Genomic DNA, 26536 nt, shown 5'->3' on the forward strand with positions numbered 1-26536 from the left:
TAAGCCCCCGGGGAGCCCTGGGCTCCCCACCCCAGCAGGTAAGGCTGCGATCCTGGGCTGTGTGTGGGGCTTGGGATGGGGCAGAGCCTCCTGCTCCTCCTTGCGTGTCCTGTGGGCAGAGCTGAGGGAGCCACAAGGAAACCAGTGGATCCCAGTCATGGTGAGTCTGAGCAATGGGAACCTGCACATAACCTGAGCATTCTGGCATGGCAGGAGGGAGGAGTTTGCGTTTTGGTTTGTCACCTAGTGTTTAAGTGTTGCTTTCCTTGTAATTATGTGAATAAACTAGGTCTGGGCTGGGTGGCAAGGCTCATGAAGGTAGAGGCTCATGTAAAAGCTAAGCAAGGAGTTGGCCCTTGGTTGTTATGGGTCTTGGCAAGGCTGATTCACTGTATCCTGAAAAGAGGTTGCAAAACACAACAGGGCTGGCTTGCTAATAAACCTAATGATGCCTCTGAGCAAGCTGTTTTGCTGCTGAGCATCCAGGTCCGTGGTGGTACCAGTTGCCCCACTTCCAGGGTGTTGGTGGGAGCAGGAGGGATGGAGTTGGTGGCAGCTGCTGCCGGGTACTCGGTATGTGCCCAGCTCCTGCTGAAGGGGAAGACGTGGAACCCTCGAAACATGGGCACCCAGGGAAACCTGGGCTGGGTCCCGTTCCGCACAGCTGCAGCCAGGTGTTCGTCTGCAGTGGAGAAGCATCTTTTTCCCTTTTTTTCCAGCAAATTAGAGTAATGGCGTCTGCTGCCTTGCTGGGGAGTTTTGCCAGCACAGCCCGGTGCAGAGCATCCTCTGACAGGTGGATCAATGCTTGGGGTGTCCGGCACCGTGGTTTGAGTGCTGCCGTGGGTGTCCCCTGCCCCAGGAGCTCATCGCCCAGCTGAACCTTCCCCTGACTCAATGTGTTTCACGATTCTCTTGAACACAAACCATGGTTTTCCCATAGAAGCCTGGATGGGAGCACCCAGGGCACAGCCCTTCCCACCTATTGTGGGAGGGGGCACCACAGACCCCCCACCCGTGTCCCTGCACGCTGGGGTGCAGCAGAGGCATGTGTTCCCCGTTATGCCTGCAACTGCCCCGTGATGTGGCGAGGGTCCCCTGCCTGGACCCTCCAGCTGAGACTTACAGTGAATGCAAGGAAAACATATAGGATCTGGTGGGGTTTTTTTGTTTGTTTTCCCCTCTGCGAGGCCCTTTTCTGAACACTGGCCTCGTGGGGGCGTTTGGGGATTATTCACTGAATATTTGCTGGGCCACCAGCACTGGGTGGCTTCTCTCTGCCGTTCCCTGCCCGACAGCGCTGCCTGCCTGCTGCCTCCTGCCCGCAGCTTGAGATGTGGAGAGCGAGCCTTGATTTTCGTGTCTTACAGAAAAACTTTGTCTTCAGCCATACCAACGGGGTCACTGCCTTGTTTTAATTTTTTTTAATGCCCAGCTAATAGCGGTGAACAGGTGCTCCGACAAGGGCTTTGGCTGTTGCCTGAAGCTGGGTGCCCAGCGGACGGGGGGGCATCGCACCGCTTTCTGAATCCTGCTCTTTCCCTGAAACCTCTTTTTTGCTCCAGAGAGCAGGGCCCACGCACTGCCCTTGTGTGCTGCTCTATTGATTTTATTTGTTTTCTTGAGTTCTGGGAAAAACTGTACAAGAGCATTGGGTGAGCTGGCAAGTTTCTGGTAACAGCACAGGGATTTGTGCTTCCCCCTGGGTTTGCAGGACGTTCCCTTGGCCTGGGCCCTGGACCGACAGTGTGGGTGACCTGCATTCCTCGGGTGGATAACACAAAGTCTTGAGAGATCATCCAGGCCATCCCTAGACTGACTCCTGCATCAGCTCCAAATGACCCCACTGGTCTAGGACATCCCACCACAGCTCCCTGGAAGGGGAGCTGCTGGGTTCACAGGGCAACCTAATGAGTAGCCTGAATCTCTGATTAAATTTAAACTTACTACTTCTCATGTCCCCATTAGATGCTGGGAGTGTGTTCATAACTCCCCACAGCACCCTCTTGCGTGTTTGCAGCCTTGCTGTGTCCAGTGTAAAATCCTGCAGGCTCTACCAGCTGCTCCTCCTGTACTTGAAAGAGTAATGCAGGCAGCTGGGCACAAACTCTGGGCTCAGGTTTTGCTGGCTTCGAACAGCAGGTGTCTTGCTTCATGAGTGTGTTAAGAGCAAACATCCCTGTCAGCTTGGTTTTAAAATAAATAGATAGTAATAATAACAACTGTCCCCCTAAGCCCCCCTGAATGACGTTGCTTGGCCTGTGAGTCACCCTTTCCTGCAATTATGCTCTCTAGCCTGCCTTTGCACACTGATTATTCATACAAGAGAGTAAAATCCTGCACTGGTCTTTCCAGAATTACATCCTCCTTTCTTTCCCACTCCTTTTTTTTGGTCTATTTTCCAAGATCAACTGTATCCTACCCCAGCTCTCCAGCGCACCCCGTTGGGGCCACCTCAGCTGTGTATTCATTAAGATCCCTGTCCTACAGCTCAATCAGTGAGCTACTGATGGAACTGTGGAAAACAGTGTGTCTCCTTCCACTTCCACAGGGAGCCACTGGTAATGAGCGAGAGTAATTTTGCTGCATGTTTTGCAGCCACCTTGCAGGTTGAGTTAATCTTGAGTTTCCTTATTTTTCCAGTGGGAATGACACAGTCTTGCTTGACAAAATCCCTACTAAAGAAATATAGTCCCTACTGCTCTCTCCTAGCCTTCGGGGCCTGTTACCCTATTGCAAATCAAAATTGATTTGGAGTAACATAATAATTCTTGTTACCTACCACCTTTCTGGTTTCTAGGTGCTTTGTATCCCCATTCCCAAGCTGTTCTGGGACACCATGGGGGCCACATCCAGACCTGATGACTGGAACAGCCGCCTGTCTTAGGGGAAATAACCCTCGGTGTTGTCCAGGAGGTTGGGAAATATTTGGAGACCTGGCTTTGACCCCGTAGGCAGGAGAGAGGTCACTGGCCTGTTTGGAGAACCAGGTGAAGGTTGTCCTTTGGAGGACTAGTGAGGCTGCATGGGGCCACGGGTGTCGACACCCATGGCATCCTCACTTTCAACACCCGGGGTCTCCAGCATTTGTGGTGAGGTGGCACCAGGTGGCAGCAAGTGACCAGCGTGGGGACATGATGCAGCACCCGGGGCGGGGGGGGGGGGGGGGGCAGAAGGGAGACCTGATGCTGCACCCCTCCACTCCAACCTGCACCCCGCACAGCCCAGGACCCCACAGGGGTGCTGCTCCTTGATTTGGGTTGATGTCCAGGCAGGGTCTGGCAGCTCTCTCTGTGGGACCTGTGTTTTCCATGCGTCCCCAACCTGTGTGTCACCCATCCAGGGGGCAAAACCCAGCATTCCTGTCTTGTGTTGGGAGCTGGGTGCTCTCAGGGTCAAATTCTCTCCTTCCAGAAGATGTCCAAATTTTGAAGTTTAAGGTCAAGTCACCCCTGAAAGTAGTTAAATAATTAACTTGTTTTGCAAGAGCCTTGATTTGGACTGCAAGCAAACACCTCCATGCTCCTGGGGATGCTGTCACCAGCTCCTGAGAGCTGTTTCAGAGCTCTGGCTCAGAGGGTGGATGATGTCAGGGATGCAAAAGGAGAAAACTGAGGGGTGCTGGTTAGAGCATCACTGCTGGGAGCAGTGTCAGTGCGTGCACCCCATTCCAGGGGGTGGGGGCTGGAGGAGATGGGGATGATGCATGTGAGATCAAACCCCCTCTACCCCTGGAGAAGCGATGCCAGGCTTCCCACCCCACACAGCTCAGGAGAGCCCATGCAGTATCCTCCTCTCCTCTGCACAGCTCTCTTCAGCACCCGCTCCCCTCTGCCAGCGTTTGCCATCCATGCAACCTGGGGACTGTGGCCAGGAGGGTTCCTGCAAATCTCCCCACAGTGCTTGAGAGCTACCGACCTGGATTCGGTTAGTGGGAGATGCAGCTGGCCACAGGCTACCTGGAAGTATTATCTGTCTGACTGCCTGGCTTGGGGTTGAGCTGCGTTTGAAGCCAGAGCAGGCAGCTCTGGGTGGAGGCTAGCACGGTGCCGGCACAGAGCAAATGGGATCAACAGCCTCTTCCTGTTGTGCAACTGCCATGCAGCCCACGTAGAGAATTTTTGGGAGATTTGTCAGGGCTTTTGTGTTTCCAGATAATATTGATTTCCTTGTTTCAGATCTTGCTTTCACAAGCGAGGGATTTAAATAGCACAGGCTGAGGGGGGCCACAAACCTTGCCTAGTCTTTCCTGAAGTGCCATGTCATTGCAGGGGGGGTTCCCCATGCCCACCCTGGCAGCCCTCACCTGCCCAGCCCCGGCTTTCACTGCACCCACTGGCTCTGGAGCCGGGATTCTGGCACAAATGTTATTTATGGTTTCGCCTGGCAGCCTGCACGTGTTCCTGCCCTTATGTAATAGTTCAGCCCAGAGTACGACCCCACTCATCCATCCCCCCTGCCCGTGTCAGGGACCCTGGGCTTCAGGTACTGACACCCCCATGCCAGACCTTGTGCCAGGAGCAAGGGACAGCTGAGCTCACCCCACTTGTGTGCAGGGCCCCCGGTGAGCTCTGCCCGTGGGCTTTGGCCTCCTGGCAGGGCTCGGATGTGAGGTCCTCTGCTCTGAAACCTGCCACTTTTCTGCTCCCCAGTTCCAGCTTTGTCCTCTCCGGGTTGATCCTGGGATGCAGCTGGGGCAAGAAGTAAGGTGCAGAGCTGTGTACTCTAACCAGTGTTTTCTAGCAAGACCCATATTTACTTGATTTCAGGTGTTTTGGCTGTACATACAGCTGGAGCAGGCACAGGGGTGCATGGGGGGCAGGAGAGCTGGCTGCCCCTGGGCATTGGGCTTCCCCGGGGCAAAGTGTGAGGAGGAAAGTCAGGGAAAAGTTGCAAAAACCAGGGCAGGGTCCAGGGCATGAGGTGTGGGGCTGACACATGCGGTCCGTGGTTCAGGGGGTGTCAGAGCAGGGGCAGTGTTCAGAAAAACAAACCCTGCAGAGGGTACTGCTGCTGGTGGGAGCCTGGTGCTCACTGGTATCCTGGCCCTTGTGGGATGAAGCACCACTGCTCATGGTGCAGGTGGCATGTGTGCTGTCCCCAGGCTGGGGTGCTCTGTTGGCGGAGGGGCACAGCTCAGCCCTCTCCCCAGCTCTGTGTGCCGGGCACCGAGACCTGGTGGCGTGAACACCAGCTGCTGAGAGCAGCCCCTGGGGGGCTGTGGGAGGGGGTGGGTGCTCCCCTCAGCCTCTCACTTTTGGGTTGGTGCTGTGGGCGAAGGGCTGGTCTTCTCCCACCACCTCCAGCCCCTCCACCACGCCAGCGGCCCAACAGCGAAAGGCAGTCAGCTTGTAAGAGGTATCCAGGGCTGGGGTGGGAGTGGTCTGTCAGATGAGGCAGGGAGCAGCCACCTGCAAAATATCCCTCTGCTTTTTCAGGCTGTTTTAGCTCATCCCCATGGCCCCTAGGAGCTAGGTGACCGTGCCCTTGTGCAGGGCACGCTAGAAACAACACTTGTCACTTGACTCCATCACAGTCCTGGGACGCTGCTCTCAGTGGGTTTGCCTTTAATCGAGCGAGCGAGGTGACTGCCAAAAGAGCAGCTCGGGGTCAGCTCCGGCTTTCCCAGGTGGGATCCTGTGCCAGGCATGGGAGGAGGGAGGCCAACATCTCACCCTGCTGACCAGGAGAGGCTGGCATGTGAAAGGCCACTAAGGGCTGGCAGGCGACGTGCCCAGGCAGCACCCTCCTGCCTGCCCCGAGCTGCACTGGCAGGACTGTGTATTTAAAACCGCATGTGTCATCACTGGGGTTGTGGGTCACTCCTGTAACGAGGAAGGTTGTTGTCTGTTCTGGTGGGTTCAGCTGGAGTCATTCATGTTGCTCCAAGAAACAGGGATCCCCAGGAAAGGGGGCAAAGCCACCACAGTGGCATCAGCCAACCCCTGGGATGGGAGCATCACCCTGCTCCGGGGAGGGCAAGCCCTTAGGGACACGAGCGTGAGGATATGGGTGGCATTGGGAAGCACCAGCATCTCACAGGCGGTGCTGGGAGGGACTGGAAGAGTGGCAGAAACCTTTGCGTGGTCCGTGCTGCTTTTTCCCCTCTTATAAAGAGCACAGAAAGCTTTCTTGATAAGAGCTGCTGTAATCAAAAGCTGAACCACAACCAGGAGCTTTCCTGGGATATGCCCTCATGTCCTAGACAGCAGTGATGGGATGTGACACTGGCACTCCTCCGCAGTGTGGTTGTGGCCAAATCTCACTCCATCACACTCACACCCCTTCCCAGGCCAGGACCACAGCAGGCACCCAGCCCCAAATGCCTGGAGGGACAAAGGTTGGTGAGTGGTGGGCCCTGTTCCATATACCAGGAGCGATGAGGTTCTCATAACTCCTTTGGGGAAACTGGGAGCAGTTTGTCTAAGATTTAGTCATTGGGGTGGGGATCACCTGGGACTGCCACCGTGGCTGGAGTGATTCCCCCCACTTTGTCGCTAGTGGGATCTGGTTCCCAATTTTCAGGCTCTGCGCCACCTCCCATCCTTAATGATCCCCAAGTCCTTCAGTAATCTGCTCCAAGGTAATTACACATCCTCTGCAGGCCCACCCCTGGCTGTGGGGGGGCGTGACAGAGCTGAGGGCATCCAAGAGCTGGCACTGGACACCTGCCCTGCTGCAGCACTGCCTTCAGCACAGCCAAATTTTGGCCATTAAAACCTGTCTGAGTGCTCGCAAAGCAATCTGGCTGTTGTAGGCTGGGCTGACCAGTACTGCTTAGTGTTAAAATTGCTCAGAAGTTCCCTTTCTGAACCTTTATTCGCAACTGCTTGCTGCTTTACCCTGCCTTGACTGTGGGGCTGGCAGTGTACAGGACAAGTCACCCACCCAAGGCAGCTGTTGATGAAATCATTTTAGATGTGGCCAAGCACAGTCACATCATCATCTCTGTATAATCAGAAAGGAAATATAAAATCTAAAAGAAAATATAAGGTATTATGGCACTACAGGCACTGGACCCTGTGGGGTGAGTGTGGGCACGCTGGACCTGGGGCATCCCTGCATCTCTCCCAGACCCCGTCTTGCAGGCACCCTGTGCCCCAGGTTCACACAGGGAGCTGAAACGAAGGGGAAACACAGGCATGGGGAAGCTGTCTCCCCTCCCTCCAAAGCCATGATTTCACTGGAGTGTTTTGGAGGAGTGCATGGTGGATCCGTGAGCTGTCCCGATGGGAAAAGCCTCCTGGCGCCGCTGGTTTGGTTTCTGTGGTGGCTCCCTCTGCTAAATGTCTCATTACAGGGCGAGTTAGAGTTTTTGATATTTTTAGATGCTGCTCTGCACAGCAAACATAAGCACTCTGGACTTTTTAATTAAAGCAACTGTTTTGGCAGTCAGAACTCTTTGAACCCTCCTTCCCACAGAAGGATGCACAATGATGGTGCCTCATCCCCGTGAGGGCATGGCCATGCCGGAGGGACAGGGTCCCCACGGGTACCCACCTGCCCTGCCAGGAGGGATAGAGGGGCTCAGGGAGCACAGCCAGCACGGGCTCTGTTTTTTTGAGTCCCGTGAATCTGGAGCCGGGGGCTCCCCATGCCACTGCTCCCCAAGAGGGGTGGCAGGAGTGGACCCATGGGGCAGGAAGAAGGGCACAATGGGGACCAGCACGTCAGGGCTTATCCTACTGCATCCATTGTGCCCTGAGTGTGCATCTGAGGTGCATCCCTCCTCCGTCCCCACCACGGGAGTCACTTGTCCCAGCTCCCAGCCATGCCCTGACAGGTTGAGCAGAGCCCGCCTGAGCCAGCAAAGCCTATTTCCCTCCACGGGTTGAGAGATAAACCTAAGAATAACGTTGTTATCTTCCACTTGATCCAAATCAACATCAACCCCAGCTATAAATAGCCTCGCGTGTGTCTAGGTGGATCAATGTCGGGAGAAGGGCTGTCCATAGAGGCTGTGAGAGCAGGTTGTAGGGGACGGGGGCTCGGTGGGGTCACTGTCCCCTGAGGGGGGCTGGCCTTGTTGCAGGGGGGCTTGCACCAGGCTGCAAAGTCACTGCTGTGCCCCTTCCACAGTCCCAAGGCCATGGCCGTGCTGGGAAGGGCTGTGCTCCCAAGGTAGCCACATGCCGATGGGCGAGGAGGTTCTGTCCAGTTGCAAAACAGGCCCCAAAAATAGCGTGGGATGAGCGCTGAACAAACACTGCCCCATGCACCCTTGCTGACATGGGGCCTTGTGTAACTCGTTACCTGAGAAATCCCCTGGCACGGTTACGGTGCGGGACCCTGCCCCGAGGGGCCGCTGTGGGGTCCTGCCAGGTCTCACCCTGCCCATGGTCTTGCCCCATGCCGTGCCTCCCAGGGCTCGCTGCAGCCCCTGCGGTGCCCCATGATAGCCAAGGGCAGGCTGTCGGCACCCCCTAATTTAATACCTCCATGCCAAGTTTGGGTGCTCACCCTGTGCCAGCCCCCCCCCCTCCCCAGGGAGGTGTGCCTCCTCCCGGCTGCACACACAGAGGAAGCCTTGGGATGGAGGCAGCGAAAGAAAATATTCTTCAGAGGGGAGAGCAGTGGCACTGGGTGGATCAGTGAAGAGGGATGAGCAACTGGCTGGGAAGTGGGAGTGGGAACCCACGCTGCTTCCCGCAGGTTAAGGAAGGATTACTGCACCAGTTAATCCCTTGGCTTGGTCACTGGGAACAGCTGAACTAGGACAAATCCCTGCTTTTGCAACAGCACATTCATGCTGGGAATGGGCTGCTGTCCCCTCATAGCATGACCACCCATATTCACCCCTGTCACTGGGGAGCAATGTCAAGCTGACACATTTCACACTGGTCCCAAAGTGTGGTTTCCCCTGGCTTGGCTGCAGGATGCCCAGCGGCAGTGGCAGCCATATGCCCACCCACCTGTGGCTCTCCTCAGATGCTCCAAACTGGGAAACCCCCACAGTGACTCACTGGGTGGGGAAAATGATGCAGAGATCTGCAGCATGCCAATGGGGAGCCTGGCCCTTGTCCTGGCGTCAGCAGGCACGGGTGGCAGGAAGGACAGAGCAGCCTGGCACCACACCGGCCAATGTGCTGCCCGATACCGGGTTTGGAAACCAGCACTCTAGGTGCTGCTGCTGGGGTGAGCCCCTAGCTTGGGACTGTTTGGGGGCTCGGGGGCACAAGCAGCCCTTTGCAGCAGGGCTGGGGTTGCTCTGGCTTTGCAGCAGTGGCAGGCAGGGCAGGGAGCCCACGGCATCCCCGGTGCCTGGTGCTGGGCCCTGGCCAGCACCCTTGAATTTGCTTCTCTGAGCACTGAAATTAGCCACCAACATCAAAGAGGAGTGGGGAGAAAAAAAAAAAAAAAAAAAAGAAAAAAAGAAGAGAGGTAGAGGCTTTGTTTACTTGAATCAAAAATAATTTGTGGCAATGCATCTTCTTCCAAGGCAAACAGAGCAGCAGCCTGTCCATGCTAATTTGGGAAGCTTAAAGGGAGTTAAATAAAAACATGAATCTCTGACAGGGAAACAACTGGTCTCTTGTGCTAAAATAGAGCTGCGGGACGCCTGTCAGCTTGAGCTGGGGGAGGGCAGGGAAGGTGGGGTGAAGTCCAGGGCAGCAGGAGGGAGGCACAACCGCTGCGCTCCAGCATCGCACAATAAATGACAATGTCACTCCGTGCTGAGCCCTGTGCCAGGAGCCAAGGCCAGCCTGCATCCCCGGGTGGGCAGGGCTGGGGTGCCTGCATGGGTGGGGTCTGCTTGTGTTTGTATACAAGGGTTTTATGTGTGTGTATATATATATATATATATGTGTGTGTATGTGTATATATGTGTGTGTATGTGTAAGTCTGCCCACTTTGCTTGGGACTTAGGCTGGGGACCCTTGGGCTGTTGCATGAGACACAAAAAACCCCAGGTTTATGTGCATGGTCAGGATTGAAGGAGGTGAAGTGTCACCTCCCATCATCCTGTCTCTCATGAGACCCTAAATGGCTGTTGGTGTCCCCAGCATGGATGCTGGCACTGGAAACACAGGTCACCGCCCTGGGTAGTGGGGGCCTGGGGGTCGGCGCACCCTGGGGACCTCCTTGCAAAGGCTGCAGGAGGGTGTGGGGTGGTGGCACCTCTGGCCTGGCAGAGGACATGCCGTGGGGAGGGGTCCAGGTGCTGCTGCTGCAGGACGTCCCCTTGGATGCGTTTCTGCTGCAGCTCCTCTGCGCACCCTGGGCAGCCAGGGCGAGCCCTGAGCCGGGAAATGCTGCTGCGTGATGCAGAGCAGGCGGCCGAGCTGAAGCAGAGGTGGGTCTGGCTCCCCGTGCTGCTGGGCGAGGTGGCAGAAATCCCCACCTCTGACTGGTGCTACCGAAAGGCCTCCGGTGCGTCACCAGCACCCGCCACGTGCGGAGGTGTGACTGTAGGGAGCAGGATAAGAAGAAAACCAGCTGCTTTTATGAGTGTGGTGATGCGTGTGTTTGGGCGGCAGGGAGGAGTGTGAGGGGGTGTGTGACATTTGTACCTGCCGTGGGAACGGCACGGACTGTCCTGGGCTGCAAGGACAACCTGTTCTGGCGGGTTTCCGTATGCTCCAGGGAGGGACCTGGAAAACACCCCCAGTGTCAACCCCACCAGGAGCAGAGGGACTCCCCAGTGCTGCAAAACATTGGAGGAATCCCTCCTCAGTGTGTCAGAGGGAATGGGACCCCCATTGTGTCTGCTGGGGCAGGATGGGGACAGGGGACCTGCCAGCAGCTGTGCAGCTGCAGGAACAGTCTCCGTTAGGGAGGGTGCTGGGCTCAGCCTCGCTCAGCTCCAGCCCCACTGCAGCTTTCCTGTGGCCAAAAGCAATTTAAAATTTTTCCATGGTGTCAGGCACTTAATAACAACACCCGACCTCTCCTCTGCACCTTCCCGGGAAGTGGGCACGGTCCTGCCCACGGTGCTGGCTGTCAGCAGGGCTAAGTAACCTGCCATGGTGGGGCACCAGGGTACCAAGCGCTAGGGGACTCAGAAACATCATGTCAGAAGCACTAGAAATTGTTTTCCTCCTAAGTTTTCTGAATTAATGGTGCAGCTGAGCCTTGGCTGTGCAGGGACGGGGTTCAGCTGGTGGGAGGGTTTTGAGCTATGGAGGACGAGTGTCCCCAGGAAGGTGAGAACCTCAGGCCTGTGTTTTCAAGCAGAAACGTGCTGCCTTGCTGGCCACCTTCTCACTGGCTTGGGGTTTTGTAACTCAGCATGGCTTGGCTTCACCTCCCCACCTCTGTGGAGCGGGGAAAGTCCCATCTCACAGAAAGGGATTAACTGCTTGTCAATATTTTTAGCCACCAAAGCCTGAAATTACCCAAAACTGGAGCAAAGGGGAATGTGGCGCCAGGGGAGTCAGAGCTGCAGGGGTAGCTGGCTGAGCTGGGATCCTGGGTAAGAGCCCAGCTGGAGCTGCAGGAGCAAATACCAAGGAAAACAAGTGCATGTGCAAAATCAGCAGCAAAGCCACCCACACCCCTGAAATTTGCACCTTTGCTAATGACAGGGGTGGCTGGCGCAGGTTGGTACTCCAAAGAAAGCCCATGTGCATCTGTCTGTGCCAGCTTCTTAAAATAACTGGAGAGCAAGCGTGTTTAGTGCAAGGAGACTAAACCAAAGGCAGTTTCTCTTTGTCATGATCCCGAAGGGGAGGGCTCCAGGAGAGCCGTGCCGGCATGCTGGCCCAGCTGCAGCATCACCTCACCTGCCTCACCCATCTCACCATGGACCAAGACATTTTGCGAGGCTGAACCACACACACATGCCGCTCCAACGGCTGCCCGTGCCACCCCAACTTTCTCACCTGGGGCGAATGTAGGGTGATGTCATTGTTAACAATATGACACATGGGGTTTTCCACCTAAGGATATTTCTTTAATTTAAAATTTGCGCTGAGGAGAGACTTTCCACCAAGTACAATTAATTGCTAGCAGAAGCAAAGAGTTTTGGGGTGCCAGCCTTGATGCTGGGTGGGAGGGAGCCAGGGTAATTCATCATTCCCTTCCCATCCAGGTAAATTGGCAACACTATATATAAAAAAAAAAAAAAAAAAAAAAAAAAAAAAGGAGGATGGTGGCTATGCTCTTGGAAAGGCTCTTGAAAGCTGGATTGTGGCATGAATGAGCAGGGAAATACTGCAGCTGGAGGCTGGTACCAGGGAAGGGGTAGGGGACATGGCAGAGGGGGCTGGTGGGCTGGCAGGGTGGCCAGGGGGCTGCTGAGCCCACAAAATGCATCTCTGGCCTCCAAGTAAGACTCTGCCCTGCAGCAAGCACCAGATGCCCTCTCCTCCCTGCCCTGCCAGCAGCGGGGCTGAGCCGGATGAGCCTGCAGCCACCCCTGGGGACCCCATCAGCACTTTGGTGCCAGCCCCCGGTTGGGTCCCAGCCCTGGGAGCAGCTCCCGATCTGAGCAGGGTGCTCCACCAGATTGTTCTCATGTCCCCGTTTGCCTCTGGCCAGTAACTGCCCCTGGGTCAGGAACACTGACAATATTTACCTGTGGGGCATGTTTCCTACCTGATGTCACCGGGACTGTCCCCAGACCCGTTCCACTGACAAGCCCTATCTAAATCACCAGCACTAAATCCCCATCCCTCCTCTGGCAGTGACACAGCACCTGCGTGGGGACCTGCCCGCCGTGCCAGCTGCTCAGCCTTAGGGAGCAGTTTTGCAATGCATGAGCGGGTGCACAGCACCCAAGACCCCCGGGGATGGGGAGGACACCAGATTGTGGTGCAGCCCCTCTCTGTGCCAGGCAGCCTGAGCAGCGTGGCTACCTGTCCCAGGGCACGTCTTTGGCAAGCCCTGTCACATGCGGGTGTCACCTGGCAGAGAGGGGGACAGCACCGACCCCCCCAGGGAATGGCAAAGCTGTGGGCATCCTGGGGAGGATACGCTGCAGCCCTTGTCCAGGGTGGTTACTGCAGCTGGCCTTGCCTGGGCTTGTACAGGCTGGGCTGACACAGCTCCATGGCTGCCAAAGAGCTGATGGCAGGAGTCGGGCCAGTGATCGCTCCTGTAGACCCCAAGAGGAAACCCTCCACGGTGCGGGGTGTGAGGGAGCACACCCAGGACCAGGGCTGCCTGGCAGGCCCAAGGGACAGAGATGCATCCCACAGGATGCTCTGAGGCTGCCACCGAAGTGGGAGCTGGTGTAACCCAGAGCTGCTGCCAGAGTGGTGCCACTCAGCCCTGCCCGGGACAGAGCACCCCGGGGATCCCCTCTTGGGGAAGCCATCGGCTGGCTCTGGCATCAGATGGCTGCAGGGCAGGGGGGGATCAGTGCAGGGTCTTTTCCTGGAAAATCATCATGTGTTTGACTCGAATCATTCCCTGGGGGAAGCGAGCACAGCCTGGTCCCTGCTGAGCTGTGCAGCGGGGAGGTGATGGCACATCTGTCAGGGTCACATCCCCACCCCCACCCCCCGTGCGGGACACCACTGCCTCCCCATGGCATCAGCACAGGGGGAAGACTTGTAAACCACAATTAAATGGTCCCTGCAGCCTGCTCAGCTCCCAGCGCGAAGGACAGCACGCTGGGAGGAGTCGCGAGTGTGCCTGGCCAGAGGGAAGAGGCTTCAGGTTTTGCTCCACACGTCACCAGCCCTGGAGGGTGTCTTCTCTGTGGCTTCTCCCCAGCACACTGGCAGATGATGCCCAGTTTTGCCTGTCCCCCACTGCTGAGCCCCGGGTGCTGCATGGGCAGTGGTGGCTGCTGTGGGAACTCAGGTGGGAGAGAAGGGCTGCCCTGTGCCTTGCTTCTCTCTGGATTTCTCCCTGTGCAGTTTCTGCAGAGGGATGAAGGCTCTGAATCGCTGAAACCAGCACAGTCAAACCCAGAACTTGCATCTGCCTCGCTGGGCTGCATGCACAAGTGAATACTAGTGTGGGGGCATGGACAGTTGCCTCCTCCCCCCTCCAAGAGCCCTTGCTGTTGGGCTGAGAAAGGTTCATTTCTTCAGGCATGTGATAATCTATTAATCAGGTAATAGACACCGTTGATCAAGGTTTGAGTTTCACCTGCCATGATGTCAAATGGAGGTCAGGCTCTTAGCTCATCCCCTGCCCTGTCTGTCCTCATTTAAAGGCTGTGCTCCCCGCAGCCACAATGAGGGCAGCCAGGGCATCTCGGCTGCCCGGCACGGGCACGCGTCGGTATGGTTGGTTGTGGTGCAGAAGCTTCTCCTTAGGGGCTCGGAGATGGGGAAGGAGCACAGAGGGTCTCTAGGACATCCTCCAACATTCTGGATTCAAGGTGTGGGGGGCCGCATGGAGGTCGGGGTGACCTTAGCATCACCCCATGCTTGGGGTGTTCCCAGTTTTCCTGGGAGAGGGAGGGAACGTCTGCTGCCAGCTGGCACGGTAGTGGGATGGCAGCACTGACAGCAGCCCATCCCCATTTCCAGCACAGCCACAGCTATTTTCACAGCCCAGAAACATTGTGCTCCCAATGCCATGGGTTTCCAAAGGTACTGGGATGGATCAGATTAATGACAGCAGATTCCTCATGACCTGGAAAGGTGCAGGGAGCCAAGAGCTGGTGCCTGGGTGCTCTGAGGACCTTGGGAAGGGGTCCCACATCCTCATTAGCTGATGCGGACCCAGAGCCTGTACTTGGAGCAGGGGTGACATGAAGCCAGGCTTTCCCTGGGATACAACCCAGTGAAATCCTGGCATAGGTGGCTGGGGCTCCAGCCCCAGATGGAGCAGAGCCAGCTGCCCTGTGAGGGCTCACTGCGTCACGGCCAATGCGTCTGCTTGCTGCTGCAGCTCTCCTCTCTTGCCTTAATTTGCTGCATTGTTATTTTGTTCTGACAGAGCTTTAGGAGGTTGCTTTGCATCTGACCCACTGGGAGGAAGCAGGGCCACCCCTTTGCTCTCCCTGCTCCCCGGTGTAAAGAGGCCTTTCTTTTCTCCCTTTATTTTAGCACTTTGATGTCCTTATAATTTATTTTTGCAGCAGAGTTGTTTTCATGAAAAAATGGAAATGTTTCCCGTGGGTGGCTTTAAAATGAAAGGCTGAGCGAGGAGGCTAAAAATAGCCCCTTGTGAGCCACTGGCTGCATGAGCCCCCGGGCTGGGCAGGGGCTGCCGGCTCCCTGAGCTGGGGAGGGGACCTGGTGGTCCAGGGGCTGTGACCGTGGGGACCTTCTCCAATGGTTAACCCTCCCTGCACCAGAGCACATGGGCTGGTTCACAGGCCAAGCTCTGGGTTGCTTTTCTTTGGATCTAAGCTTGGTTAGGCTGTGTTTGGGGCAGAGACATCCCCTCTCCTGGTGTGAGCCGTTGTTGGCTGGGTGGGGACATGGAGAATGCCCACAGAGCCGTTGCTAGTGGCACGGAGCACACAGGGCAGCTGGGGCAGTGTCAGCAAGGGGGCGCTGAAGCCCCCAGCCTCTCCCCACCACCAGGAAGGAGAAAGCCTGGAGCTGATGAGCGGGATGAAGCTAAAATTCTGTAAATCAGTAGCTGGGTCTGCCCAGCCCCTGCCTGGCTGCCAGCCCCAGCCTCCCTCCCCACGGGAGCTGGATGTGTCCTGGGTAGGACATGGCTGTCAGCCCTTATCCACTGGAAGTGATGCTGCTGGGGAGAGCTCTCCCGGTAATGTCTCTCTTTACACAAACAAACTGCTCTGCTAGCGGGAAAGTTCAGCCCTGTTTATTCTATTGACTCATCTTCTTCCCTTTCATCTTCTCTCAGAAGTAGCTTATTATATGGGGCTATAAATAGGGTTTGCTCCTGATTACATGTGCCCAGTAATTACCATTTCTCGCCCAGGCATGACGTGAGCAGATAGCCTCTCAGTGGGGATGTGCGATGCTTCGTTATGGCTGTGGGAATGGAAGTGAGAGGGTGGGCTTGTCTGGGGCTACCTCCTTCTTTTATTTTTGATGGCAATAGCTGTGTGAATACCTCTGACTGAATCTCATCACAGCATCCCTTTCTGCTGCTCACCTGCATCTCTTCTGTCCTCCAAGTGCTGACCCCAAAATCCTGCTGGCATGTGCCAGGGTCCTGCTACTGGTTCCCGCTGTCCTGGGGCTGCGGAGCAGAACCGTCCAGGCTGTGACCTTGCTTGGCAGTAGCTGTGAGCGTCTGGACAGTGTGGCGTGTCCCTGTCCCTGGGGGACGGGGATGATGCAGCCACTCGACATCCTGTGCTTCGGTCACATCTCAGCAGGATCCAACATACTTCCTGAGCGCAGCTTCAGAGCCCTGTACATGTGCCAGAAATGGCAGGGAGACCATCATAGGAGCTTTATTCCTGGTGTAGGTTGAGTCACCCTGCAGCCATCTCTGACGAGGAGGTGCCGGCCAGGCTGGCCCAGCACAGCAATGCTCCCGGGAGGCGGTGGCACATCACTCAAAGGGGTTCGATATAAATAGATGGGAGGCCGAAACCGAAAGCTGTAATCGTGTGCATGCCAGCACGAGACGGGAGTGGGTAAACACAGGTGGCTTCTGTGTCCGCCAAAAGGGTCCTGCCTGAAATGCAGCTCAATGACACAACCGGCGTCCCACAACTGGACCCATGACAGAAATATCCCCAGCGTGGCTGCGAGCAAGATGAAGGTGCTGGAAGAGCCTGCAGCCCTACTGGGGTGGCAGTCAGAGTCAGCAGGGCTGATTTCGGACCTTCAGCCTCCTCCTCCTCCATCAAAATCCACCCCGGGAAGTTATGGACATTGAAAATCCTGGCAGGGATTGAGCTAACCCTGACCGTGAGCCCTGCGGTGCTGGGGATGTTTGCAGGGGTAGCAGTCTCTGCGGGGTTTGGGGGCTGGGGATGCAGCCCGCATCCCCCGAGGCACAGTGAAGTCAGCCATTTACTTGGAAATTACTCTCCGCTGAAGTCAGGGGAGGTTAAATTGCAAATGCAAGTCAAATATTTACAGCATTCCAATTAGAGCTGTGATCTGCCAGGCTGGGAAACCTTTTGCACCAATTCCTATGTTGCACAGAAATGTTTGCAAGCTGGCATCTTTGCTCCACACTGGTCCTGCCACAGAGAGTGTGGACCCAGCTGGCCACGCTTCCCAGTGCTGCCCTTGAGGGATACCAGTTCCCTGCATGTTTTTGGTGTCAGTCCGCAGCGGGTGAAGGTGCTGGGGTGCGCTGCCAGGTTTACAAGGCCAGGAAGAACAATGATCTCCATTTAGTGGATCTGCTCCATAATAAGGACTATTGTGACTCTTGCATTCCTCAGTTACCATCTGGGTGGTTAATTACTCTTGCTCTTGAGTAAACAGATAATTGTGCCTTATTGAAGGGTGGATGTTGAAGAGACAAAAGATGGGGTATGGGCTCTGCTTCCCTCATTTGCAGGGGTTCCTCCTGGCCCTGCTATGCAGGATGGGGACAGATGGCTGGTGCCAAGTCTCTTGCATGGGGCTGCATCTCCAGACCATGGGCCACTACTGCAGCTCTGCCCCTCAACCTCCTCTGACACTTTGAGGAGCCTGTCTCCACAGATCTGAGGTGATTTTTCATGAACTTGTGTGACTCGGTGAATAGGGAATTGATCACTTGCCAGCAGGGCTGGCGTCACCCACCAGCATGAGGGAAATGTGATGGGAACAACCAGTATTTATTAAGGAGCTGTCACTGGAAGGGAAGCACCCTGGTGAGAGCCCCAGGGAAGCGGCTGGGACCGGAGAGGATGGGTTTCCCAGCGGATTTAGGCAGCATGATCTGGGCAATTTCAAGCTGGTGGAAGCAGAAAAACTTACTGGCCTGATTAATGCTGTGCCATGGTTTCTAGATTTTCTTTGCATTGATGGCCAGAGACTTAAAGGTTTTAACTTCAGGGCTGAGATGCTGGAAACTGCTCCAGTGATAAGGGGCCCATCAGAGCAGGGATGTGGGAGCTCATGTTGTGATGCCCCCACTTCTCCATTTCCAAAGCCCTCAGTGATAAGAAAGGCAGGAAAATGAAAGAACCCCAAGACCACACTTTGAAGAACTTTTTTGTTCACCTAAAGGGGGAAAAGAGCCTGAGCACATTTCCCATCTTCCCCGGGAGAGGCTGCCCTGAAGCTGCCCAAGTAGAGACGCAGGATTTGGGATTCTGCAGGCGGGTGATGAAAACTCCTGGGTGGGTACCTGCACATCACACGGGCACAGCCCGGCTCCTCCTGCGATGTGGACTGGCGGCGGCTCTCCCTTGTGGCACCGGCTGCAGCAGGGTGGTGCGAGCTCTGCCCCAAAAGCCCTGGATGGGGCAAGCAGGGCGGGAGCCGCTCAGAGGGGGGGCTGCAGCCCTCGCTGAGCAGCCCAGAGAGTGTCCCCGCAGGGTGACGGTGGTGACAGATGACAGTAATCCCCTGCCAGCTGTCAGCAGAGGTGCTCCGCAGGCTTCACAAGCGAGCATGAAGTGAGGCTCTTGCCGCCTTTGAGAGGATGGGAAACCAGTGCAAGCGCCGGTCGGCTCCCCACGGCACACGTGCGCGTCGTCGGCCTCAGGCCTCCCCGCCGGCACGGTGCCAGGCCGCTGGTGATGAGGGAACCAAAACGCTGCGGCCAGGAGGATTTTGCAGGCTCTTGCATTAACCTTGGCCCAGATACAGTTTGGTTTAATAATCCCTACGCAGATTGCCCAGATCAGGGCAGCATTTGCCTCAGCTCCGAGGTGAGAGCAAACAGCCAGGAATACTTTTTCAGATAACTTCTCCAGCTCTGTGGTCCCGCTGACAGATTGGCCTAGGAAGGGGGGCAGCAGCCTTTGCTCTGTGCCAGACTCAGCTCACGTTCCTCCTGCCTCCAGCGCGGCTGCTGCACCCACTCTGCTTGCGAGCCTGCCCTACTTTGGATCAGCCCACAACATCTTTGATTTTGAGGTCAGTGACAGCTGCTGGCGGGCCTGGCCTTCCGCTGCGTTTGTTTTTAAAGCAGCTCGATGCAAATACAAAATGAACAGCTTCCTTGGGCTGCTTTAACTGTTTCATTATTCCTGCTGAGGAATTCAGGATGAATTAGTATGGGGCTCGCAGCCTTCACGCAGCTGTGGCCATTAACACCAGATAAGGCTTTGGTCCTGCTACTTAATCCTGAGTTTGGTTATTGAGCCCTCATTAATAACTGCTTTATATTGAGCTCACATATAACCTGCAGCATAACTCTGTTACTCCTTTTCCCTTGGGAGATGGAGGGGATCTTTGCAGCTCTCTGGTGACCTTTTGCATCCTCTTCCCTCCGGGGGATGCAGGGCTTTTCTGGTGAGGCATTTGCCCCCTGCCACTGGCAGTGCACCCCCTGCCAGCCCTTCCCCAGGCAGAGGACCACGAATACACACACCCCCAGTTCTCCTCCATCAGCCAAAAACCATCCCACTGCCTCGCTGGGAGAGCCTTGGCCCTGCGGTGACAGGCAGCGGAGAAGTGGCAGGAGGCCAGCAAGACGTCATCTCTGTGCTGGGAGCACATGCTGTTCCCTTCTGCAAATGACTCGGGAGGAAGGAATTTTACTCAGAATTTCCTCCTTAAGAGCTCCAGCCCTTGTTCTGGGCAGAGTCTTCTGGGAGAGGGATTTTAGCCAGTTTGGGATGCAAAGGGAGGGAAGAGGGTGGCTGTGGGGACCAGTATGCCACTTGGGGAAGGGTGCTCAGCCAGCTTGGATCCCCCTGCTTTGTCATTTTTGCTAATGGCTCCTGCACGGGTTTCTGTAGCCGCAGCTCCCAGGGTGGCTCAGAGATGGAGAGGTGGGGAGGAGAGAGGTTAAAACTCATTGTGGCTCAGGCAGTCCCCGCAGGGCCCCAGAGGTGCTGGTACACGCAGTGACAGTGTCGATGTGCCTGGGGAGGCACATAAAGCAGTTGCAGCCTTGCAGGCATGCCGAGGGCTCGCTGCAGAGATCCCCTGCCTCTCCTCGCTGCCCCAGGGTTGCACTGCTTGCCCTGGGCTAGCTGCCCGCAGCTCTCCACCCAGGGACCCCCATGCCTGATGCACAGCATCTTTGCAGAGGTGCAAGGCAAACTTTCCTCTCTGCCATGTGGCTGCTTGTGCCATCTCAGGGCCTGAGCCACCCTTCCACGTGGCTGGTCAGCACGTGAGTTGCTCTTGCCCAAAAGCAAGAGCCAGTTGCCAGGCTGGAAATTATGACCTCCTTGCAGAAGAAGCTCTCTCTGTTACTTGCTCCAGAGCCATGATGTTCTGCTTTTGCTTGCTGCTGTTGTGGCTCCACAGTGGTCTGAGTGCTGGAAGCAGCCAGCATAATTAGTGCTTTCGCTGCCACTTGCTCATCATGGACATTGAAGCCCTTTGCAAATTTCTCTGTACAAAGTAGGTCAGCATAAACTCTCTCTTTGCAAAGAGAAGCACAGAGGATTAATTATCTTGCTTGGTATTGCACAGCAAAGCAATGGCAGTGCTGTTGGAAAGCATCCCCTGGTCCTGGGGGAAACCAAGGCTCTTGTGGCCAGGCCCTCCTCCTCCCGGTCGGGCACCAGCACAATCAAGATGCTTCTTTTTTGCTCTCCCAAACAAGGCTCCATCCGGAAGCTCATGAGTACAACTTGGATGTCTACTGGCTGAGTGATAAAGTTCCTGTCCTTACAGCCCTGCGGCTCGTGGTCACTGATGCCTGAATGTTCACAGCCGGTGCCTGTTTCAAAGCAGAAGAAGCTGGCAGTGATGTAACCCAGCACTAAAAATAGCCTAAGGAAGAGTCCCTGAAGCAGCAGAAGAAACCGCAGGGAAGGGATAGATGGGAGAGCTGAATTCACAAGAAATGACATTTCAAATCGATGACGATTCAGTCCCATCCTCTTGACATTGCCCAGAGCACTAGTGCTGGCAGGGGCGATGGGCCAGGAGCGCTTGCTGCTGCAGGCTCCCTGTGCCCTGGACACCTGATGGAGCATGTTCATCCCATCTGGGAAAGAGTACTACTCATTCCCATCCTTCCCAACTCTTGTGTTGGTCTTCTGGTTTGCATCCTTAGCCATGGAGAGCTGATGGGGAAAACTATAGCCAGGTGGTGGGCAGCAAGAGGCAGGAAGGTGCAGGTCCCAGCCATGGACATGCATGTTACAGCACTTTTTGGCAGAAGACAGGTCTGCTATTGAGTGGAGCAATCTGCATGGGAAGCCCCCCATGAAATAACTATGAAATCTGCAATAGCTGAGCTCGTTCCTCCATGGTGCCCGTCACATGAGGCTGAGCTTCCACGCATGGCCATGACCCGAGGGGGCTCGTAGCCCTGGAGCTTGCAGCCACTGCCATCCTGCCCTGCTGCACTGTGGGCTCTGCCATGAGCACTGTCAGGTCCTCAGTGGGGACAGCTCCATTGAGGGGAAGGATTTTACTCTTCCATGAATAAAGAGGACTTATTCTGAGGTGAGCTGGATCTCCTTGCTTAGGAGAGCCCGGTAGAGTTTTTCCCTTCAAGGTGGGATGAAGAGACTCATTTGCAAATCTGAAAGATACATGGGGGTATGTTCTGACTTGTACAGCATCATCTCCTGCCTGATGGCTGGAGTAGGGGCAGACTGGTAGGTGGCTGCTCAGAGGAAAGCTAACAGGAAGAGCAGGCAAGGGGAAGGAACAGGAGAAAAAGCACATCCAAGCTCCTCCACAGGAGATAAAATGAGAGAGCAACAGGGGGCTGCCTCCAGGGACAGACCAGAGGGTGAAAAGGAAAGGCTTTGGTTCCTGAGGCAGGGGTTTAATGATGGAGCATCTGCAGCATTAGCCTGTGGTTATTCAGTTGCAGCAGGCTTGGCAGGCAGGGAACAGAGCTGCGAGTGAGTCTGTGCCGTCACAAGCCGGAGCCACGCTTGACTTCTGTGAGGAAGCAGGTATCACAGACAGCGCCTGGCCCATCTGTGGTGAGATGGATGGTGGTGAGTGAGGCGTCACGAGCCCTTTCCTTCCTGTACAAAAGGCGCCCTGTGATGTGTGAAATACAGACAGTCCCCTCCCAATCGCTATTTTTGCCAGCATTTCTTTCTCCCATTTGACTTACTGGTGCAGAATCTTGAAATCATTAAATTTGTTGAATGGGGATGAAAAGTTTTCTGTAACCATTTCTTCACGTGGGGGGACTTGATGCGGGATGTCTGCAGCTCTTGAGCCAAAGCTTCTGACCTTCTCTCGCCTGTAGATGCCCCCTGAAAGGTCTGCTGGGACTGACCCTGATCCCACAGAAATGTAGTGGGAGCCCGATTTGTGGTGTATCTCTGGGCAAAACCAGGCTGTGCAAAGCGGCCGCAGAAGCGAAAATGGAAATCAAAGGCTGGGGGTGGCAGGTTTAAAGCATCTGAAGGACAAGCTGACTTATTTTGATTGATATTTATATCTGAACTGGCTTTCCCCTGCCCTAAATAGTCTGCATGGTTGTGCTGAGCAGTACCGGTGACATTTTGGCAGTGCCAGGCAGGTAGGTGTGGCAGGGTGTGTGACCATGGAATGCCAGCCAAGCCCCAGTATCACCCAGTTTGGGAAGTTCCCAAAATGTTCCCTGGAGGAGTATCAGCTCTGAGTCGTGCTGCTCTTTGCGTGCTGGGGCGGTGGGGCTGTTTCTCTGAATGCGAAGCCTTGAAATTGTGACGGTATAAAGGGCAGAGCGCAGTGCCTTGGGGAAAGCACACGATCTGCTTCGTGGCAAGGTCTGGGTGGTCCAACAAAGACCAAGGGTCTCCGGGCAAAGCCTGGAGTGGAAAGCACAGTCACAGGCATGAGAGGCTGGCCCCAAGCACGACCATGATAAACATAATTATTCCACAAATAATATCACAAATAGAGATAATTATTACAGTCTGCTGGAATGGCCCTCGTGCCACTGCCTGGCCCTGTGGAATGGGGAAAGGAGTGGAGGGGATTTATTCACCAAGGAGCGCCTGAGGGAGGCTCAGAAAAAGGAGAATCAGATGGCGAAGCTGCAGGAGGGCAGGCGCTGGGGGATGGAGCTGCTGCAGCCTACAAGCGCAAGAGGAAACCGAAACTGCCGGCTCTTTCCGGCTTCAGCTGTGGCTGAGACAGTTGCCCACAGAGCACGCCGGCACTGACACGGAAGGCAGGAGCAAGGGACTGACCCAAACCTGTGGATCCGGGGTTTCACTCTGGCTGCAGATTCTGCAGCAGGTCTGTGAGCTGCTCCAAACACACACTCCACCAGCCTGACAGAGCCCCAGCGCACTCTCCCAGAAGAGCTGGAAGACCATGTGTGGGTGATGCCACCGTGCCGGAGCGGCCACGGCTGCGTCCCACCGGTGTTGTCAGCACACACCAGGAGGTGGGGTCCCACAGGAAGATCTGCCTGTGCGTTGAAAGGCTCTACCTTGCCCTGCAGGAAAACTTAGAAAGACTGTATGGAAAAAAAACCCTGGCCTCTCCTAACCTTTGGGCACTTGCTATCTATGTATTGTTCTTTTCATGTGTTTTTTGGCAAGTGACTGTTTAATCCTACAATAACACACGAATTCTGCTGTGGCAGCAGTTTCACTAGGTAAGAGAGAGTCCTGCTGGAGAGTTACAGCTTCAGCAGACAGGACTGATGAAGGGACACAGCAGTAATTGCCATTTTGTTATCAGGAGCCCAAGCTGAATCTCTATTAGCAGTCCAGGGACACCATCTCCAGGGCTCAGTATGGCTGATTGGGCAAGGCAGGCTTTCTGGGGCTGGGGTGCTCATCTGGGAACCCCAGGTGTGGGTCTGGTGAGAGTCCTTGCTCTGGGAAGAGGCTGAAGATCTCCCTGGGGTGCTCCAGGGAGTGGTCTGCATGCACTGCTCACTCAGAGGCAGCTCTTTGCTGCTGTCCTCTTTTCTGATTGCTCTCCTGACTCTTCCCGGGACAGCAGAGCCTGCTGCAGCAGGACGCAGGCACACACAGTCAGTCCAGGGCTTCTGCAGAAACCCAAGCAGCTCAGGTGGGCTGGGCTGTGGCATTCAGCCCTTTCCCGGCAGGTAAGCATCCTGCCTGGCTGGGCACTGCTGCCGTCCCCACTTTCAGTGCACCATGGATCATGTGTGCTCCCCGCTTGCCTGAAGCATAGACAACAAATTAAACCTTAAACCATAAGTTCCAGATGTTTTCGCTTGTGGTTCCTGGGTCTGGTCAGATCAGTTAAAAGGAACTTGGGGTGGAGAAAAACCTTTTCATTAATCACAGCCTTTTGCAGGAAAGCACAGATCCTTCACCTGCGATCCCTCGCACCCTGGCTCATCCAGCAGCAGCTGTCAGTTCTCCATCTCTGCAGCTCTTGAGAAATCCCAGAGCTGAACTTCCATCTCAGTAAACAAAGTCCGGTTGTGTTTTTTGTCTATGACTCATCCATCAATTTGTAATTGCTCAGGAGTAATAGAAAGTGCCTGGCAAGGGACAGGCCTGCCCACCAGGTGACTGAACTGCTGGGGATCAAGCAGCTGGCTTTGCTGCTGCCCCGTGTGAAAAAAAAAAAAACATCATTATCCTTCTTCTTCCAGCTCCATTCTCATAATTATTATTTCTGACCCTAGGAGGATTGAGGATAGAGCATGGAATCTATTTCCGTGCAAGACATCTTTAAAGCATGACATTTCCCTGCTACTTCATTAAATTAAGTGTTGTCCTCCTTCAGTGGCCTGGCTTTTTGCGTCCTGAATCAGATACATTGTCTGATGAAATGTTTTGCAAGTAAATAATAGCTAGAACCATGTGCATTAATTTGAACTACCACAGACATGGTAAAAATGGCATGGATCACACCATGCTGACAGAGGATGGGATTAAGATTGTGGGTGAGGACTATGCAGTTAGAAAACTGTATTGGGTTGGAACTGGGCTGATTTGGTGATAAGTGGCTGAATCTTTGGGGGGGGTGTTTCGTTTTTTGAATCAGGGTCTCAGTTTTCATATAAATGAAATTTTGCAACCCTCATCATGGCAAGAATAATATTGAACTAGGAAACTTCGTAACAGTTCTCTGCTCCCTGTAAAAGGAACAATTCCTAGATCCTTAGCAGGACAGAAAAAAAAATTAATATGCATGAACTTTATGTTCAAGGGTATTTCTGCTAGATCATGAATTTGACACAGCCCAAGATGGAGAAGTTTGCTCTGATGTTTCTTATATTGTACCAGTTCTGTAAATAATGGGAAGTGCTTGTTCCTTTAAACTGTCAGTCTGGCACTTTTCACCAGCTCTTTAAAAATGTGTATGTATATATATATATATATATATATATATATACACACATGCACACACAGTGCACACAAGGGAGAGGAAGGTGTTTGTGGAAGCAGGATGTTTATTGCCTGTTTATTTTGCGAATGGTTTTGGCAGTGGGAGAAACTGGCACCTTTCCGACTGCCTGCGTGAGCAGATCCTCACCGGCTTAAACGCTGCATCTCCTTTGTCTTGGCGAGAAGGAGGAGGGTTGAGGAGCGTTGCTATTGCAAGCTCCTGTCCTAGAGCTAAGCATCTTATATTCAACAGCCTCACGCCATTCCTCAGGGTGAAATGCTCTCAAGAAGTGGTGCGGGGTCACCTGGAGTGCCAGGCAGCCAAAGGATCAGCCTTGCTTACGTGTCTGGGAGCACGGCTAGCTGGAGGCTCATCCTAAAGCCGATGGGATGAGGGCTGGAAGTTTAAGAAGTGACCACGTCTGGTTTGTGTGTGGGCAAGGGCAATGGGGAATGAAAGGCTTGCCAAGCCGAGCTCGATGCTGATGCCTCCTTACAGGCATGAACTGTATCAGGGAAGCTGATCACGGGGGAGGTAGGAGATGGCTGAGTGACTCGCATAGCCTGGAATTGCTCCCCCGCTAATTAAGAGGAACGGAAAGAAGCTCAGCGAGGAGCAAGGCTTGAGGAAACCTAATACTGCTGTGAGCATGTGGGAATATTCCCAGCCTCTGGAGGGATCGTGCAGCTACCCACTGGTGAGGGATCCCATGGGGTGGCACCTCAGGTCCCCTCTCCCTGTGGCTGGGGAACACAAACCAGATGTGAGCCCTGGACCAGCTCTGGGCTTGCAAAGAAAGATTAGAACTAGTAGCATGTGTCAATAATCTCCAGTCATAACTGCCAGTCTCTTGAGTAAGTTACAGACCTGCTCTCTCATGACCAGCTTCAGCCCAGAGAGGCATGGATTTAAAAAAAAAAATCTTTAAATACTCAAGGAAAGTCACCAGTTTTACAAGGTGAGAGCCACATACAAAAACAGATTTTGAAATTAAGATAATTATGATGGTGCCAGCTAGATAAATGAGGTGACTCTCAACAGGCAGCCCTGCTTGGCTTTGACTGTCAGCCTGATGGACAAGAGAGGCGTATTTTAAGCAGTGAGAGCCAAAGGGTATAATTGTTTCTTACACAAGACTGCATGAATGCTTGTAGTTCAGAACAAGGAGAAAACAGAGTTCTCTCGCCCTCTGGATCTCTTTGGTGAACCAATGTTTGCCCCACCAAACCAAGGAGCCGTTCCCGAGCCGGACAGGCCCTGGGCCCACGCAGGGGCCGGCAGTCGGGGAGCAGAGAGGGGAGGTTTGAGCAAGATGCTCTGTGTGCGCAGCCCTGCCTTGGCAGCCCATGGCCAGA

General features: G+C 54.7%; 1 protein-coding gene across 1 annotated transcript in view; it reads left to right on the forward strand.

Moving 5' to 3' along the window:
• The first annotated feature begins 141 nt into the window (after positions 1–141).
• IP6K2 (inositol hexakisphosphate kinase 2) overlaps positions 142–26536 on the forward strand; it is a 50487-nt gene continuing 24092 nt past the window's right edge. The window contains exon 1 of the mRNA XM_032984322.2: positions 142–160. The gene's annotated coding sequence lies outside the window, so the exon portion shown is untranslated. The remainder of the gene's footprint in view (positions 161–26536) is intronic.

The sequence above is a fragment of the Tyto alba genome, unplaced genomic scaffold, assembly GCF_018691265.1.
Source record: "Tyto alba isolate M040663 unplaced genomic scaffold, T.alba_DEE_v4.0 Super-Scaffold_3, whole genome shotgun sequence".
Classification (NCBI taxonomy): domain Eukaryota; kingdom Metazoa; phylum Chordata; class Aves; order Strigiformes; family Tytonidae; genus Tyto; species Tyto alba.